Raw genomic sequence first — 9,775 nt, 5'->3', positions numbered from 1 at the left:
ACCCAGGCGTCCGGGGCCCCTCTGGAAGGCGGCAACCTTTCCCACCCTGCTCGGAGCTCTCTGCTCCCAGGAGCCAGGACGCCTGAGTTCCAACCCCAGCTCTGGGGGGGCTGTGGGGGTTAGGGGGTCAGAGCTGGGAGCCAGGACTCCTGGGTTCTTCTCCTGGCTGGTGGAGGGGAGTGGGGCCTAGTGGATTAGAGCAGGGGGGTGTGGGGACTGGGAGCCAGGATGCCTGGGTTCTAGTCCCAGCTCCAGGAGGAGAGTGGTGTCTAGTGGTTAGAGCAGGGTGGGACTGGGAGGCAGGACTCCTGGGTTCCCTTCCTGGCGATGCCCCTGTCTCCCTGTGTGACCCCGGCTCAGTTGTGGTTGCCCTTTGGATAAAGAACGTGTTGTGGGGCCGTCCACCCCCAGGATGCTAAGAGGGGAGGGGAGGGGATTGTTCCCAGCCCATGACGGCTTGACAGCCGGCCTGTGAGACAAGCCTGGTGCATGTCAGCCCAGCTTGCCTGCAGCATTCAAGTCACCCCCTGCCCCCATGATTGGCACTAGCAGGCCGCGGCGCTGGCAGCCTCACTGGGGAGGCCACGGCTTTGATGGGTCAGGGACACCAGAGTCCCCGCTTGCTCCCAGGAAGGGTCCCTGCTGGGCAGGAACATAGAGGCCCCTCAGGAGGGTGTGTGGGGCTTGGCCGGTGACTGCCCGGCATGATTAATAAAAGGCTCAGGGGTTGTCCCTGCTCAGCTCACTCCCTTCACGCCCCACGGCCGGGGCCCAGGAGCTGCAAGTCAGCCCAGCTTCGCTGAGTACAAGACAGCTGCAGCCAGGGACCTGGTCCCATTGATTCCAATGGAGTGAGGCCCATTTACACCAGGGGGGAATCGGGCCCCATTGACTCCAATGGAGTGATGCCCATTTACACCAGCTAGGGACGTGGCCCACTGCATGTAGAGGGCAGCCTGCCTTAAGCCTGGATCATGCTCCCTGTTATTTTTGTTGCAGCATCTCAGGCTGGGAAAACGGAGCAAGAATCTCCCGATACTGGGATCTCTGTAAACCACCTGCTGCGACTCCCCCCTGGGGTACACAACAAAGCTTTATGGGTCAGATCTGCACTGCAGGGGACGCACCCAGCACAGACTAAACCCCCCATGTTCGGTGGCCAGCGGGCGCTAGACTCAGTGCAAACCCCCGAACAGGCAGGACTGTCTGTGTTGGTTGTTCTGAAATCTCAGTCGGGCTCTCACAAGCTCGCAGGTAGGCCAGGACCACAGACCTGATTTCTGTCTCTCTGGAAATGCAGCTTCACACCACTTTCCTTGCACACGTCCCATCCCAAAGCACTTCGCATAAGCAAAATGAGTCACAGAGAGCATCACGTTCACCCAGAAATGCAGCCACTTCTGGGGTGGGACACGGCAGTTGCTTAAGATTCAAAGAGTGACATTGCACAGAGATTGCTCGCTCAGCACTGAAATGCAGCCACCTCTGGGGTGGGGCACAGCTGCTGATTAACAGCTGCACCACAGAGATCCCTCACCCACTGTAATGCTGCCACCTCTGGGGTAAGGCGCAGCAGCTGTGCTCAAATGGAAGGCTAAAGGCTCCATCTCTGCATGCTCCCCACCTGCCCTTGCACAGACTCAGCCCGCCCCATCCTCGGCCCAGGGAGAACACACCAAGGCCTAATTTGCCCAGGCCCAAACTCCCACAGAAGCAAGAGGCAGATAGGATCCAGTGGGCTCCCATACCTGCTCTGCACCTATGAGGGAGCCGGCCTGCATCCTGCTCTCAGTGGCAGCAAAAGCTGCCCACGTCTCTGCACCCCAGTTGCTGACGCCCAAACTAATCCCTTTGCAGGGCATTAGCCTGTCACGGGGGCTTTAATGTTTCATACCCGCTGCTGGTGCCATGATTTCGTAAACGGGTCTAATCCCTGCTGTCGCAAGTCCCCCGGCAATGCTCTGAATGGGCTCTTTTGTTCCCTCTGTGGGGCGCTTTGCCAGGACCCACGGAGGGGAAAGGAAAAATCAGGCCTATCCCCCTAGACTGATTCATGTGCGCCCGCCCGCCACACTTTGGACGCAGAAGGGAGACGTGAATCCAAATATCATCTCCTCGCGCTGCTTCCTCTCAGCTCCTGATTGGTGGAGTCGACTCCTGCCTCCCCCGCCCAGCTGTTCGCAGCCGTAATAAGCCAGCCGCTGTTAACCCTTCGGCCGCCGGCCGTGGATAACAGCCAGGACCAGCGTGACGCCGACTGGGTCTTAAAGCGGCAGACACTCATTTAGCGCTCCCCCAGAAATCGGGGGGCCTTACAGCCCCCTAGCACCAGGATCCCGAGCACATGGCAAACCTTGCTGGAGCAGCTTGGCTGTCCTCCTTCTACAGGTGGGGAAACTGAGGTGCAGACGTGCCCAGGGGGTCATGCAGGGAGGTGCTGGCAGATTTGAAGCTAGGAGGAGCTTCCTAACCCTGCCCTGCTCTAACCACTAGACCCTATTCCAGTCCCTGGGCTGGGAATGGAACCCAGGAGTCCTGATTCCCGACTCCCAGTCCCCAACTCTAATCACTGGGCCCCACTCCCCTGAGCTGGGACTAGAAACCCAGGCATCCTGACTCCCACCTCCTGGCTCCTAGACCTCACCTGGAGCTGGAAATAGAACCCAGGCATCCTGCCTTTTAACCCCACCAGCCTCCTTTCTTACACAATGCCCTCTGGTGGCTCCAGCTTTGTGCCTCAGCTGGGGGAGGGAGGGAAGTGCTGGCTGGGTGTTCTCTTACTCTCACTATTACCTTACTTTGCAAATGGTTTTACACTGTAGCCCATGTTCTCTATTAGCTCCACTTCCTCTGCAGCTCTTAGCCGAGAGCGATGCTCCAGGGGGCACAGATTATCTGGGCCTCTTGGTTTTTCCAGGCATAAAGGCTTAGTGCCACAGCGTGCTGATTTTCCCACATCTTATTACACAGATTATTTTCCGGCCATCTCCTTTGGCTGGCTCCCGCCTCCGATCGGCTCGTGATGCCAGCCTCCGGCCGTTTCAACAGCTTTCAACCTGCCCCTTTGGCCCAGATCCTGAAAGGGATTTAGGCACCGAATACCCACGGGAGTTAAATATTTTGGAGAATCTGGGCCTTCATGCCTTCTCCCCTGCTTCCTCTCACGTTTGGGGACCGCTGCCTGTAAACATCTGCCAACCCACCACCTTGTCTGACTTCAAATGCCTCCTTAAAACTCCCCTACCTGGGATGCCTCCAGAAATCCAGACAAAGGTCAGGCCCCTGGCATGCTGGCCGCTGACTCATTTGTTTTCTTGACCATGACTGGGGCTCCCAGATGCTACCACAATACACCTCATAAATAATGTACAGCACCCAGCACACTGGGGTCTGGGGCCCCGACTGGGGCTCCTACGGTAATACAGATAATGGGGGCAGTTCCTTGTGGCATAAAAGATAATAGTGGGCGAGTACTGAATGTATTTCCCTGAATGCTGTTGTTAATTATGTGCATTAAAACGGTGTCTCCAGAACCCAGCTGAGATCATGCCCCATTGTGCAGGGAGCAGCACATTCACATAGGCCTTGTGTTAGTGAGGAAGACAGGTGTGCGCTTGGAGAGGCAGTGTGGCCTAGTGGATGGAGTCCTGGACTGGACCTCCTGAGGTTTGGGTTCTGTGCCAGGCCCTGCGGGGTGCCTTTGGACAAGGCTGCTCTGTGCCTCAGTTTCCCCATCAGTAGAATGGGGCTAATGGTGCCTTGTCTGCACTAGCTTTACCATGTGTTAGCCACAAATAATCCTTAGCTCTCCTCGTCAGTAGATCTCAAGGTTCTTTACAGAGGAAATCAGGTGCATCCCCGTCCCCACTCCCCCACTGCTCTAACCCCTCCGGTCCCACTCCACTCCTAGAGCAGTAATAGAACCCAGGAGTCCTGACTCCTAGCCCTGCCCCCTCCAACCCTAACACATGTGGGGTTAGAACCCAGGCGTCCGGGCTTTGAATCTCCCCTGTTTTAACTAGATGGCACTCCCCTCCCAGGGCTGAGAACAAAATCCAGGCCTCAAGACCCCAGTTGCTCACCCATTCGGTTATGCTGCCTCTCACCCACCGTCCTGCAAGGGAAGCCGTCGTCTTTAACACACGTTGCACCAGCTGCTCTCTCTCTAATGTGCGCCTCTGACCCCCCCAGTGTCTGATCGACTCAGAGAAACGCTATTACACATGCACACAAATGGGGAAACTGAGGCCTGGGAGCGTCTATGCCCAAGCAGGGAAGTGACTCTTGGTCTCCTGCATATTGAGCTAGTGCAATATAACCCCTGCCCCATCGTTCCTCTGTCACCAAGAGTGGGAAATACCAGACTTAACGACTTCTCTGCGCGTGGAAATAGATAGGTGTCACGGCAGCAGGCTGATTATAGCCCTCTAGCTCCATGGGTCAGGTTCCCCAACCCGGGGACTGCCAGGGGCTGTTGATCCGGGATTTGTACCCATGGACCAGAGAGCAGGATCTGGCCCTCTGCACTCCAAGCAGCCCCAGTGCGCAGATCCGAGCCAGGCCCAGCCCCGTTCTCAGCTGGGTCCAAGAGGCTTATCCCGCCAGCTTATTGAAATTCCAGTCTGGCCCCTGCAGCAGCAGCTTTCTCACCCAGGAATGTGGGGGGGGAGGGGAAGCGCCTGCCTTTGAGTGCCAGGTTGGTTTCCAGGGGTTGTTTGCCCACTGCCTGGCACTTTGCTCCCCTCTTGACTGGCTGCAGGGGTTCACGGGATCTCCCCCGGCAGGGGGCGCGGGTCCCTAGGAATGCCAGCGCTGGCTCCTAGCCTGCGGGAGCTCGAGTCAGACACTGGGGGGCAGCAGGTGTCTATAGGGAGGCTATATGTAGGGAGTGCAAGATGTAGGGAAAGTCAGGGCTCCTGCTCCCAGATCTGGGAGTGGGGTCTAGTGGTTAGCGCAGCAGGGCTAGTGAACGAGTAGAATTTGTGGGTTCTATCCCAGGCTCAGGGGAGTGGGTGGGGGGAGGGGACTGGCTCTCAGGATGCCTGGGTTCTATTCTCACCTCTGCTGCTGATTTACCTTAGGCAAGTCACTTCCTCTCTTTGCGCCTCAGTTTCCCTCCTCTATTAAAGGGGGATATCAGTGCTCTCCTACCTCAGAGGGGGGGTTATGAGGCTCCATCCATTAAGGCCTGCAAAGCACTTTGAGCTCCAAGGAGCCGCGGAAGGACGCGGCCGTTATCACTGGCGTTTCGCAGAGGACACAGGTGGAGAGAGGCGGCCTGTGACACCAGGACGTCTGGATTACAGAGGCCTGTCATGGCCTTAGAAGGGCTGACGCGGAAAAGCCGACAGTTCCTGGCTTTGCACTCTAGGCCGTGTTACAAAAGGGAAAGGGAGATGCGCACAGATAAAGGGACCGTCCCACAGAGAGGTGCTAGTCAGCTGTCCTGCAGGCCAGGCTCTTCACCGCAGGATCAGTCTTTCTGTCTGACGGTGGCATCCCTGTGCACTTGTGCTGCACGCGGGATCAGCTTTATTCAGGCCAGAGACCTTCATTGAAGCCAAAGGCCCCTACGGACGGGAGCAAAGCCACGCCTGTGATCTGGCAGACTGAGGCAGCAGGATAGACGTCAGGAGAGCCGAATTCTGCTCCCAGCTCCGCCCCTAACTTTGGGCAGCTCACGTCCCCCGCTCCGTGCCTCAGTTTCCCCTCCTGCCTTTTTTCATATTTAGCGTCCGAGCTCTTTGGGGTAAGGGATTTGTCTCTCACCGTATGTCTGTGCAGCATCTGGCCCAAGGGGCCCCTGATCTCGGGCGGGGTCTGTGCACAGCCATGCCCAGGGGATCTCACCGGCCGTTTTGGAAGCTCTCGGGCCCAGCTCCCCAAAAGCGTTTAACCCCCTAAGAGCCCCTGATTTCAGTGGAAGGAAGGATCCCAAATACCTTGGAGGAGTTGGGCCGTGGTGGGGAAAAACCTGATGGCTCCAGGTGCGTCTTGGAAGGCTAGGGCCCACCCCCCCAGGTGGGGCAGGTGTGCGGGCGGCTGCCCAGGTGGGCTTGGCTGATCTCCTGGTACCTCGGGCAGAGCCTTTGGGGGAGGAGCCCCAGGGCTGATGGACAAGCCCAGGTGTGTCCCTATAAACTCAGCCCTGGAGATCCCCGCTCCCCCAGGAAGGCTGAGTTTACAGGGATCATCCAGGCCGGGGCTGGTTCCGCCTCAGGTGAGCCCCGCCCAGGTGAGCAGGGGGGGCAGGGCGGGACTTGCCTGTCTCAGGTGGGAGGAGGCCCCTGCTTTCCTGGGTCACATGAGCGAGAGGGAAGGCGGAGCTGGACAGACCGGAGTCCTGGGAGGGAGCGGACAGAGGGACAGGGCCGGTGAGTGCAGGCGGGGGCACAGGAAGGGGTTGGGGCTCTCGGGAGAGCTTGGTCTGGGAGCTGCTGCTGGTGGAGGCTGGCAGGTGGGGGGGACACCTGTGCCTGGGTCTGGTTTCTCTAGTGCCACAGATCCAGGGGGGCAGACACCGCCTCCTAGGGGTAATGCAGGGGGTGACCCCCCCACGTCTAGGGCCAGCAATGGCACTGCCAAAGCCCTGGGAGCCGGGATCCAGAGCAGTTTAGTTGGAGACCTGGTTTCCTGATCTCTCTGGATTCACCCTCCTTTGGGGGATCCCCCCCCAAGTCCTTTCTGGGAGTAGCCGTGGCTGGAGGGGGCTGGTCTGGGGGGAGGGGGGGATAGTTTGGCACATGCAGGGTTAACGATCCCTGGCTGACTTTCACTGTGTCCTGCTTAATCAGCTGGGTTAAAAATTGACCAGCCAGGCTGGGACCCACAGAGGGAAGGCAGTTGATATGGGGGGCAGGGCACCCCTATTTCTGTAAAACCACCTGCCTGCCCTGAGATGGACCCGGCAGGGCCTTGTACTGGGGCAGCTGGCATGGGCTAGGGGGGGAGGCCAATCAGTAGCCCTGAGTGGCTCGGTGGGCTCGGATCTGCCTGGCAGGATTTGGGCAGGACTGGGGTTCTCAAACTGGCCCCCTGGCTGGGGGTGAGGGACCCAGGGGCTGGAGATTTGCCCGTTTGGGGGAGGGGCTGGCGGCTGGCATCTCCTGCTGCCCAGGGGCCGAAATAAGTTCCGTGATCTGTGAGCCAGGCCGGTGCTTAGGTGAGGGAGGGTCTGGCCGAGGCCTGAAGGACTAAGGGGTGCACATCCCGGGCTGAGCTCATTGTGTGCCCCCTCCGAGCCCCTTGTATTTCAGCTCTTCCTGCTGTTCCCCCCATCCTCATGCCAGGGGCTCTGTGTGCCCATCAGACCCTCCTCCCCCAGGGCAAGGTTCCCTGCCTCAGTGCCAGGGTCTCCCACGCCAGCAGCTGTGTGCCCCCGCCCCCTCTTCCCCATCCCATGGTTCCTCATTCTCCCCCTAGACAAACGACTCTGTGTGCCCCCCATTTCCCCCTCCCCCCCCCACCTAGGCTTCCAGCTGACCCTTCATCCCCCTCTGCACCTGTGCGGGACCCACACAGCCGAAAGGTGGGCCTGGCTCTGAAGAGCTTCCCTGCCAGTTGCACGCTTGCTTAAGGCCTTGTTGATCGGGCTCATCCCCGTGAATCTCTCTGTGCCCAGTGGGTTTAACCAGATTATCCGGGTTCCTCTAGCACCCCCCAAAGGGGCGAGCAGAGCCCCGGTGCACTGGGCATTGGGGAGACACCATCTCTTGTCATGTAGGCGCTGTGAGGCAGGGAATCGAAATAGACACGAGTTGAAGGAAGGCCAAGGATTTTTCCAGGGCAGTGGGGGAAACTGAGGCACAGAGCGGGCAAGTGACTGACTCAAGGACGCTCTGGGAGTCGGGCAGAACTGGGAGCGGATCCCAGGGCTGACTCACAGGCCTGTGTTTTAGCCACTAGGCCATAAGGAAGTATGTGTAGCTTCTAACCCCGGCTCCCCGGGTAAATAGCTTAATCTGTGTGACCGCACGGGACCCTTCTGTGCCGGGTGCTGCACAGTCCATAGCAAGAGGCAGCCCCCCAACCCCCAAGAGCTTGCCGTCTAAATAGGTGGGAGGGGAAACTGAGGCACGGATGGGGCCGTGAGTTGCCCAAGGTCAGTGACCGAGCTGGGAGGGGACCGCCGCTCTCCTGAGTCCCAGCCCGGTGCCGTAGCCGCTAGATCCTGCTGCCTGCTGGGTTCTCTGTAGTTCTCGCAAAGCGCTGAGCTGACCCAGCTGGTAGGGGTGCATGTGGAGGCCGGTGGCTTATTTGAAATACCTGCGAGCGGCATTTCTAACAGCCCCTGAAAGAAATGTGGGTTTGGTTGTTTGCTGGGCCGTGTGTTCACACCTGGGTGGCTCTCTGTCCATGCCTGCTATTAGTGACCGGATGATGGGCGGGGGAGAGGGGGTGTGGGCTGGGTAGGGGGGAGCCACAAGGAGTATGGAGCAGTGGGGAAAGCAGGGAGGGCTGGAACGTGAGCCAGGGCTCCGGGGTTCCCTCCCCAGACCTGGGGATAGTGTTTTCTCTTGGTTGGAGCTGAGAGCCAGGACGCCTGGGTTCTCGGCCCAGTTCTGGGAGGAGAGCAGAGTCTAGTGGTTCCAGCAGAGCTGGCCGGGAGCCAGGACTCCTGGGTTCTATTCCCGGCTCTGGAGGACTGTTTGCTGCAGGTTAGAGCAGGGGACAGGGAGCCAGGACTCCTGGGTTCCATTCTCAGCTCTGCCAGTGACTCGCTGGGTGGATTCTTGGTTTCTGTTCCTGGCTGTGCCCTGGGCACTCGGCCTCCCTCTCGCTTAGGCAAGTCCCTTCCCCACTTGGTGCCTCAGTTTCCCCATCTGTAACACTCGCCCTCCTCCCGGGGGGAGGGGGGGCGCATTGTGAGGTTTTGATTCAGCAACGTCTGTGCAGTGCGTCGGACCCCGGCCGCTTGCACTGCAGATGCAGCCGCTGAAAAGTGACTAGGAGGAAGAGCTGCCAAGAGCAGGGCTGGGGAACGGGAGGGTCTGGGTTTAAGAGGAGATGCTCCCCGGGCAGGGGCCGGGACAGGTTTCCTCCCCCCACACCTCCACCCCCTCGAGCTTTGTCCTGATGGAGATGGAGCCCTGGGTGATGGGGCAAGAAATCCGCCTCCATTTGCATCTCCAAAGGGCTGGGTCACTGGAATTGAACGGATCCCACTGCTGGGAAACTCCTGCACGCCAGGGGGGCCTTCTATCTCCCTCCCAGATTCACTGTGTCCCCCGCTTCTCGCCCCACCAGGGAGTGAGTGCCTCATTTCAGGCCCCCTCCCCGTTCCTCCCACCCCCATATCCACCCCATGCTAGGGGCTTTCTGCCTCCCGTTCCTCCTTCCTCACTGTTACCTCCTTGACTTTCTTTTCACGCCTTCAGCCGGTTCTTTGATTTGGAGCCGATTCAACCCTGAATGAAGCTCAGGGACCTACCCACCAGATATCGGCCGGCAGGGAGGGGAAGGGGGGGCTCTACGTGCCCCCTGGTTCCCCCCCCCCCTGTTTTTCTGATCGTCCCCCCAAATCAACAGGTGCCGTCCCAGAAACATCCCTGGAAGTTCGGAAGCCACCGGCCGGGGCGTTCCAAAACGATCGTGGTGCAGACAACGTAGAAGGGCCACTGAGTAGATCCGCCGAACTCCCCAGCACGGCCAATAACAGGTGGGGCGTGCAGTTCTCTAGCTACGGTGCATGGTCCCCGTCGCTCTATCATCCAGGGTCTTCACAAGCGTTAAAAGACCTCATGGTCCCTTCTCCCCCGGCCCCACTTTATTTACT

At 59.2% G+C, this 9,775-nt stretch overlaps 1 protein-coding gene across 4 annotated transcripts in view; it reads left to right on the top strand.

Moving 5' to 3' along the window:
• Positions 1–6,168: 6,168 nt before the first annotated feature.
• Positions 6,169–9,775, top strand: part of CRB3 (crumbs cell polarity complex component 3) — an 11,610-nt gene continuing 8,003 nt past the window's right edge. For 2 of the 4 annotated variants that reach the window (XR_010922060.1, XM_067560433.1), the window contains exons 1-2: positions 6,169–6,235; positions 9,529–9,658. The gene's annotated coding sequence lies outside the window, so the exon portion shown is untranslated. Of the gene's footprint in view, positions 6,236–6,272; positions 6,375–9,528; positions 9,659–9,775 lie in introns of those variants that run through there. The other 2 variants (XR_010922062.1, XR_010922061.1) reach the window with 2 other exon arrangements.

This window comes from Emydura macquarii, unplaced genomic scaffold (genome assembly GCF_026122565.2).
Source record: "Emydura macquarii macquarii isolate MOO-44397 ecotype Brisbane River unplaced genomic scaffold, CSIRO-AGI_Emac_v2 contig_2292, whole genome shotgun sequence".
In the NCBI taxonomy this organism is placed as follows: domain Eukaryota; kingdom Metazoa; phylum Chordata; order Testudines; family Chelidae; genus Emydura; species Emydura macquarii.
Note: the sequence above shows the minus strand (reverse complement) of the source record. Positions and strands in the feature narration are given on the sequence as shown.